This window comes from Pinus tabuliformis, chromosome 3_1 (genome assembly GCF_031772625.1).
Source record: "Pinus tabuliformis cultivar Carrire ecotype Pingquan chromosome 3_1, CPIR1, whole genome shotgun sequence".
In the NCBI taxonomy this organism is placed as follows: Eukaryota; Viridiplantae; Streptophyta; class Pinopsida; order Pinales; family Pinaceae; genus Pinus; species Pinus tabuliformis.
The window spans coordinates 622,579,465-622,589,393 of record NC_142301.1 but is presented as its reverse complement, the minus strand read 5'-3'; positions in this window follow the sequence as shown (position 1 = coordinate 622,589,393).

Sequence of the window (9,929 nt, the reverse complement as noted above, 5' to 3'; positions counted from 1 at the left end):
TATAACATATTCATTCATTATTCCTATCTATTGGAGCTTAGTGAGATGACCCAAAAAATTAGCTTCATGGTCAAAGTGATCCGTAAGAGATTTTGAGAAGGTCTGCCAAGTCACGGGCCTTCCATAGCAACATTGATGCCACTGCCACCATTGCCATCTTTCATTGTCCAAGTACATGCTACCCACACTAATCTGAGTCGTATCGTCTCTGATGTGATTCAGTGTGAAATATTGCTCCATTTGTGCCAGCCATGTGACCGGATGAGAGCCATGAAATCTATACATGTCCAGCTTGGGTGGTCGCATCTCGGAATGTTGGTGGTCGCCAAAGAGGTGAAGAGAATGGCTAGACTTACCCTCAATGTTTTCATTGAAAGCATATGCCTCCAAGTGTTCCTCCGACTTGCCCTTTGTGGGTGTGTTAGCTAAGGTCTTGAGCGACGACAATACTGCATCCAACTTTTGTTCGAGGGTTTCGATCTTCTCATTGGCCATCGCTTGAGCTTTCATTTGTACCATGCACTGATCCGGTGCACTTAAAATTTGGGACCACCCGAAATTTTTTACGCTAACAAGTGAATGGTACCACCTTGCTTAGCTCATCGACCTGATTCTTATGGGCTAAGTCTCCTATAAGAATCTTAGGAGGGTCTGAGACTTTTTTTTCTCGGACTATATACTGTAGTAGCCGAATCCTAGAAAGGCCAATTCTGCCCAATGTCCTACGAGAATCACGCCTAGGTATAGGGGCCCACACTAATAGTTTGATCTGTCGCCTAACCGTCAAATGCAGAGTATGAGTAGGAATGTGGCAGTGATCGAACCCCTACTACTAGATCCAAATGGCAGATCTGATTGTGGCGATTGCTACCAAACCCAATGGCTAGATCTAAATGGCGGATCTGATAAATCTGATTGATGGATCTAATATATCTAAATGGTGGATCTGAGAGATCTAAATTGTGACACTGATTGTTGCAGCTGCAACACAACCCCACCTGCTAGAGCTGATCTAGCAACGATGATGCATGATCTAGAGAGAGACAAGGGAACTATGGTCTCAAGGAGTGTCAGGTGTTACAGATCGCAATATACATAAGGCTCTGACAGTAGTACTCGGCCCAATCTTTCAAGGCACTAACCAAGGAGGATCAACTATACTCTTAGCCGTACAACCCGACTACTCTATCGTACATCCGAGTAATCTCCCCAAGTGTTGTTCTTGGCGTATTGTTGCAGCAAGAAAACTGACGGTTTATCTATGGCAAAGTTTCAAGAGAGCCTAGGGGGCTTTTGATATACCTAGAGGGTACTTGGAAGATAGTCTGTGCATGGTTCTATCTAATGCGCTACTACTTGAAGGGGTACCCACAGGGGTTACAAGGGAGTCCAACAAGCATGACCACCTCTTATATTTCTTGCATGCATGCCTCCCCAAATCTGTAGGTTTATGTGCTCAACAACAGATCCCGTGGTTTAAAAACGTCGGAACACATCTTTAGCCAATTTTTTTTTTGCTAAAAATGGAGATCCCACCGGCCCTAGAAAGTGCTCTGATACCACTTATTATGCTCTTGTCCTACAAGAAGATACCAGAATACCAAATATGCAAAGAAATATACCCAGAACATAGAACAATAAGAAATAACAGCAAGTATTTTATTATTCAGAAAGGAAAGCAATGTTCACTTGCCTCTTCGAGGGGGCAACCTCCAATAGAGCTAGGCTCAATTACAAAATAAGAAATGATGCTCCTCGAAGGGAGTCTCTATCCTTTATATAGGATTCATACATGTAATACCATGGGTCAATACCATGGTTCTTATTAATACCATGGCCCTTTTGCAACTAACTGTGGTCCCTTCTTTAAATGCGGGTCAACCACTTACAATTATTAATATTGGCTTTATTTACTCTTTAATTAACTATAACTATGACTCAATCCTATTACATAAATAAGGGGGTTATGTTTGGACCCTAACACAAAGAGATCCTCTTTTCTCATCATATTTAAAATCATGGTTGTAAACCTCTGCATCTCTATGTGCACCCACGAATATAGTGCGAAATTTATATATGAAATTTGAAGAAATTAAAATAATGATGATTTCAATGATAAATTTATGAAATATATCCATACCTTAAATGGCATGTTATCTGTTCGAAAAATTGTCCCCGGGATATCATGGAGCCAATATGGAAATCCACTGTAGCATAACAAATATTTATTAATGTTATAATGAAACAATTTCACAAAGACGAGATATATGCTGGGGAAATATGTGAATTTTGCGTTTATATTTTCAAACAAGAGCCATGTGATAGCATGCCACTACTTATTTGTATACATTATTCATGTGCATGTGGTTTTTAATTCATTTAGTTATGATGTTATGTTTTAATGAGAAGACGAATGTTGGGATGGGGTCCCCTGGGTCAATTTGGGGTTAGTTAACCCAAATTTTGTATACAATTTTGTAAAATATGTAAAGTCTCCATGATATGTGGATGCGAAGCACGTAGATGAATAAGAGTCAAAGGGGCTTAGCCCCCTATTTTGGGTAAAGTTTTGAGTTAGTTTTGAGATTCACCCATGGTCCGTAGACCATGGCATTGTATTGAAAAGTCTATAAATAGTTGAGTCTTAGCGAGTCTTAGAAATAAGTTAAGATAGAGGTTTTGATAGAGAATTGAGGACATTGAAGAGTTAGTTGTCTTGGGAAAGAGCTAAGCTAGGAAGGTTATGCTTCCTGTGCTTAGATAGAGAAGGGAAGGCTCCTGTAACTGAGTGCACAGGAGGCCTAGGTAGAGTCTATAGCTGAGTGCACAGGAGGCCTGCAACAGTGTGTGCAAGTTAAGAAGAGTCTGTAATCAGTGAATCAAAGATCTATAAAGGTAGTTTTCCAAAGAATTACTAAGTATTTCTGTTTGTATTTGTTTACGTTATATGTTTCCGATGAATGGCATGTTTTATGAAATAATGATTGAATGATATGTGAATTTACTGAATCTATCTTAATAATGTATGAAATGAATGCTTAGCCATTTTTGCAAAGTTTCAGACTACTTCTCTTATGTTTTCTGATGAATGAAGTAGATCTATGCGAACTCCAATCTAAGGTTACTTTTTGATGCGCGAAAGTAGGTAAATCAACTGTTTAAAGACCACAAGGACTGATCGTGGACCTACGCGAAGGTCTGAAGGCCGCTTTAACCTAGTAAAAATAATGAGCCCTAGAAGTCTATCGATCTGTGCGAAGGCAGATCCAAGGTGCTAGAAGGAATCACACTAGTCTTCAGATGGAGAAACTTGGTTCTTACATCCCCCAAACTGCTTCGGGTGATATTGCAGCCTCCTCTATGCGGGTTGTTGCCGAAAGGGCCAGCAGCATAGGATTTTGTTGGTTGGCACAACCAACTTTGAACCTAGGTCAAGACCCCCTAAGCCAACAAATGGTTCCATTGTCGAGACCAGGATTTGCTTAAAGAGGTGTGATGTCACATCATTGGAATCTGACTAAGAAAGAGATTGAAAAATGGTTAGATCAGAATATTCACAAGTTCGCGGCTCAAGAAAATAGGAATCTGCACCTTTTGAAGGAGGATTGGTTGAATAGATATTTGTGTATAGAGGTACATGAAATCTTCTTCTGCACTTTCCCAATTGAACTATATGAGTGGTTAGCTAAGCTGACAGACAGTCAAGGAAGTTGGAGGTTCGATAGTCCTATACTATGGACTCCAGAATTGGTGCGACAACTAGAGGCCTCTGAAAACAAGATTGAATGGGCTATCGATCATTGGCTTGATTGAATTCTAGGAGGATTTCTTACATAATTTGCAGTTGACACCTCGGTAAGATATAACGAAGATTCTTCAAGGGACCACAAGGTAAGTATTTAAGGTCATTGAATACTTGGATTAAAAATTCTATTATGTGAAAAGCGGGTAATTCCATTATCTTGATGTTCCAAGCTATGTGAAGCAAAAGAGTTTTTAGAAATCATGAAAGCTTAGAATTGGAGTATAGCCCACTGATTGGACCTCCTTTGAGTGACGACAAAGGGGTGGTGTAGACTACGTTGCGACGTGTTCTTTAGCTAATAACTGAGGATATTCCTAGAACACATCATCCATCCACCCCACCTCCGCCCTCACTGCCACCACATACTCCTTCACCTATACCTCCCTCCACCACCTCCATTCAAAATGGAAAATGCAATGAAGATGCCAATTTTCAAGGGCATAGGAAGTGAATATCCAGAGCAGTTCTGGTTTGTGGTGAACGTTATATGGATAGCGCAGTAAACCACCGATGATAATATAAAGAAGGCATAGTTGGTTACTGCCTTGCAGGATTGCGTGCTAACCTGGTACATTAAGTATTGTGCTAACAATCCTCATGCATCGCTAGCAGAAACTCAAACGACTTTGAACAAAGAGTTTAGTAAGCTTAAATATGACTTGCAGTCGATGATTGAATTTAAAGAGATCATGATGAAGGTTAAGGAGACACCTTGGGACTTTGATGAGAGGTTGAAGTGCTAGATCAGACAGGCTAACATGTAGATCTCATATAGCCATCATCATGACTAGTTTATCACATCACTTTTTCCCCATTTGAGAATTTCTCTATCACAGCATAAGATAGCAGCACAGGCAGAAGCCTTGGAGATCATGATGAGGTTGCACGCATCACCTATTCAAGATAAAAACCTAGGGGTACAAAATATCCACTCACAGTTAACAAGCCTACACCTGGAATTATAAAGTTTGAAGAAAGACAAGGAGACTAAGCCAGACATGCGCGCAAAATTTTGGTTTCTGAAGTGCAAGGGCCACGGGAACGATAAGGATCATTTCCCCTTATATGTGAATTATATTATAGGAGGCAGATCAATTCTGCTGAAGCTATAGGCTCTAGTTGGGCCTAGCATGGGGGTTGCACTATGGTGTGCCATTTTTCAAGTCATTGGACAACATGTGAAGGATAGCTTCCACTTGCTTCAAAAGTTTGTTCAAACACCTTAGTAGTTGTTATGTAATTTCTGCAGGTCTATGGACCATGATGAGCACCACTGTCAAAGCTATGAACTGCTGATGGAAAGAACCCCTACTTACCATATGAAAGCAGAGACTCAGCCTCCAAATCAAAGCATCGGAGGAGCGCGTGGAGGTTTTCAGGCCCGAGGAAGAGGCCGAGGAGGAGGACCTAGTAGAGGTCGTGGTCAGATTATCTGCTACAACTATAGACAACTGGGGCACTTTGCTCGAGATTACCTAAATCCTACACACCCTTCATGTCAATAGTGCAGATAGTTCAACCATGCCATAGAATAATGTCCAGTGTTAATAGCTAAGATGCAAGAAAAGAAATTGTAGCATCAACATCCTACAAATAATTTACAAATGATGAGGTTTGAGCCCCATGAGGAGGATCAAAGCATTAATATTGTACTAAGGAGTGGTATGATGACTGGCGCCAATAAGGGTAAGAAGCCTGAAGAATATGGATGGGTCTGCAAAGCTCTAGAGAAATAAGTTGGCTTTGATCTTAATTGCACTAAGGAAACATTCATGGAAGCCAAGAAGAGCTTTGCTAAGGCCCCCACCTCAAGAAGCTAGGACAAGATGCAAGAAACCAATGTGCCAACAGAGGTTGGTTCTTCTATACTCACTACCTTTTTGGAGACCTGCATAACGTTGCTGCGCAATAGGAAGGTTGTGGAAGGATTGCAGGACCTAATAGACAAGTGTGGAAATAAGGAAAAGACTCCTTCGGAGCAACGTGTAGTCATAAAAATCAATAAGAATAAGGCACGAACGAGACGAGAGATGCATCTAATAGTGCAAATAGGTGATTATGAAATGGATGAGGTCATGATGAATCTAGCATCCGATGCGAATGGTCTACCGAAACATACATGGGAAAGGATGGGGAGACCTGCACTATAGTGGTCTCTGATTCAGCTCAGGATGGCAAATCAGCATAAAATCATCCCCATGGGATGCTTATATGGAGTAACGATTGATATTGATGGTGCAAGTGTGACAACAGACTTTGAAGTTATATAAATTGTCGATGACCGTAATACCTACCTTGTGCTCCTGGGAATCAACTGGGCTATTGACATGAACGGGGTCATTAATTTGAAGAACAATATAATTTTGTTTGAAAGAAAGTCGCTTAGGGTTATAGTCCCACTAGATCTTGAAGAATGGGTGCACTATACTGAACCAGTCCATGATTACGTGGAAAGTTACGCTGAGGTGGATCAAATCTAAAAGATAACAATGTGAGATTAGGATTAGATCAATCCAATGGGAGATGAAAGGATTGCATGGGATCAGGAAAGCTTATGCACTTCTGATTCAAACGAGGAATTAGAAGATTGGTAGAATCGCTTACATGAACTTTCTACATTGCATTGCAATATGATGACGAAGTCACTACGCTATGTTTCATCGAAGGTAAGAAAGTTACCTTATTATGATGGTTTGACTGAGGTAGATATGTTTTGAGATGAATTTGAGCGTGAAGTCCCTGAGGACCACCTCTTTCAAGCCTTGGAGTTGGATTTGTGCACTATGCTCGCACGATGGTCGAGTATGCATAAGGATAGTTTTATTGGATGGCGAGATTACAGAAGAATGATGAAGCTCCGATTTGGGCATGCTAATACCAGAATGACTGAGAAGTGCAATGGAAGGGATGATCCACATGATCACCTAGAAAAATAGACTAATGCGTGGGGAATAGAACCATAGCCAGAGTGGGTATATATCTTTTGTCATACCTTGGATACGATCCCCATGAACTGGTACCTTGAAATAGAGCTCTACCACGACACTGCAGAATGGGATGTATTGAAGGAGGGATTATTATTGACCTTCAACTTCGAGGACGGATTTCCAAGACATGATGAAGCACTTCAAGAAATTAAAACAGTTATCTTCAAAACACCAAAGGAACTTATGGAATGGGCCCAACTAGATTGAAGAACCCAGCTACGCCATGCATTAGAATGCTATAATGTGACCATTTAATAGGAGGAAGAAGACCTGAGGAATATTAATATTCCGAAGATATAAGGGCATTGTGAAATCGAAGGCCCACAAGTATAGAATCCAAACATCTCCACACCTTTCAAAAAAAAGCAAGTAAACATTGGTACTGAAGAAGAACCAAAGTTTGCGAATATTGGAGATTATTGGGACGATGCTACAATAGATAAAGTTGTTGAATTACTTCATGAATACCAGGATCTCTTCCCCACTAAGTTTTTGGACTTAAAGGGAATAATTGGTGATTTGGGAGTTATGAAGATCACCTTGAAGCCAAACATGAAGCCTGTTAAACAGAGGCCTTATCGCCTTAACCCTAAGTATAGAGAAAAGGTTTGCCAAGAGCTGGATAAAATGTTAGAGGCAAGCATTATCAAACCTATTGAAGAGTCTGATTGGGTAAGTCTGATGGTGGTCCAAGAGAAGAAACAAAAGGGTGAAATAAGGATTTGCGTAGAACCGATCGCGTAGCTCATGGAGCTAGAGGAGGATCAATTTTTTGCAGGATTCCACCAACAAGTATAGAAGGAATGTGAAAAAGCATGGCGTGATTGCCATATTAAGCTTCACACATTCAAGGTAAATGATCTTCTGTTGTTATATGATAGTAAGTTCGCTAAATTTCTGGGTAAATTTCAGATGCATTGGTTAGGACCATATATTTTCAAGGAAATTATGAATGGTGGTGTAGTTTAGCTCGCGAAGCTGAATGGGGAGCCCTTTCTAGGAAAAGTGAACGGAACCAGGTTGAAGTTGTATATGGGGGATCCTGCGCAATGACTATATGGCAGTAGGACAATTTGAGTACTCCAAGTGATTGCAAGGGAGCACGAGACTGTAAACTACACTACTTGGTTTGAAGGATAAGGTAGTGATCAGGCTGCGTGAAGATTGACAAGGGTGCACTAGATGAAGTTGCACTCAAGACGTTGTGCAATAGGGAAAGGTACCTTGCAACTTAGCAATAAAATGACCGTTGGATTTACTATTCATGATGGGACAACCATAAAGAGGTTAAGCGGAGTGGGAAGGCAGAAATTAAGGAAAAACTCTTTGAATATCTATTGCCAAAGCAACATTTATTATCAGAATTTAGGGAGAAAAATCATATTTGAATTCAAATCCCCCTATAATTTGAGCATTTTGGTCTAGCAGAGAACACTTTTCATTCTAAGAATTGTTGGAACCTTTTTCTATTTGAGGCATATGAGCCGAGCGTTCTAGGAATAATTTATGTTGCTCACAAACTGTTCTCCATCAACCCAAGAGTTATTTATGGAAATAATGGCTGCCACTAATGCCGTTGAAGCCCTGAGTTCAGGCATTGTGGTTCTGACGTGCTAGGACCAAAAGTTACAAGTATGGAAGCTCCAGCCTCTGTGCCTATGTCACCAAGATTGCCTCTACCGAAGCCCACTACTGCAAAAGAAAAACAACCCACTGCAAAGGCAAAGCACTCCACAAAGGACAAACAGAAGAAGACAATGTTGGTGCAAATGTCTCCAAGAAAGAATCTAATGATGCAGTAGAAGGAGAAAAAGGGTAAACAACCATAGCAAGTCCTGGACCTAGAAGAGGAAGAATTCTAGGGCATTGAGGATGTCGACACCGAAGGGCTAGAGCCTATGACGAGGCTTCCTACATATATCCCTCCATGGAAGGGAAAAACTAAAGTAACGAAGGATCCTGATTCAGAGAAATTTGTAATTTTGACTCCTTTACTGCCTAAGCAGGTTGCGTTCGATGGTCTTCGGCTAGTGCGCATTCCATTTCTTAAGATGGGGGATTGGAACCATGTGGACCATTCAAGGTTTATGCACCTGGTGACTCAGAAGTATATGCAAAAAATTTACTATGCTGACACGGGGGTTACAATGTTGGAGCCCATGAAGTGGGTCTGCGGTGTTGAGCATTCAGGGTTGCTCAACCTGTTGTTAGTGCAGCATTATCACTGCTCCAACATCAACACGGTATGTGTGTGCCATCTCCTCTCACTGGTGCACGATGGGTGCCTATGGCTATGTGAGCCTATCCCCACCATGAATGTGTTGATCCACAGGGTAAGAAGGTTTGCGTACAAAGGGACGAACCCTGCCAAAGTGTATGGAGGAAAAACTGGAGAAAACGAGTTGGCAAATAGAATGAAGATAGAATTTAGTCTAATCAAAAAGTCATGAGGATACTCTATCACATCCATCACAGACCTAACAATAAAATTGGTTGCTCAAATTATAGCTAGAAATTTCATGAGAAAATGTTGCGTGGATGAAGTTCTACGCCGGTCATATCGCTCATAGCTTAGTGCACAAAAGGTGTACAATACAACTAAGCCAAGTATCTATGTCATGATTTCCTTGCAAACTGCCAAGAGCTTAGGAGGAGAGAGGGTTGTTTCATTACACCTAGCTATTGTTGTCGATCATTCTAGTTGCATGGAAGTTACCAAAGGATAGCCAGATTCCTCCCCACAAAGAAGAATTGCCTGAGGCAGCGTGGTTTGCCTCGTTGTTGGACACAAAAGACCTAGAGCATAATAAGCAAACAAATATCTTTTTGGTTTTGATGGATATGGACCTTCACATGGTGGTTAATTAGCAACCACATTTGTCTCCCACCTTGTTCGCATAGCTAACGGCCTATGTGGAATTCAAAGACAATTTCCATAGGCTCTCGATCAAGGTGCGTAGAGACCCTCAATAGAAATGGCACGAGTTTCTTTATATGGTACCAGAAACATATACACAGGAAGTTGTGGGTATTTTGCCTCTGGAATGGTGCACACCTACATAATTAGATACATGAACAAGCGTAGGTGCAAAATGATCTGCTACGCAAAAGTGGAAGGATGCCACTCAAAAGGTTGT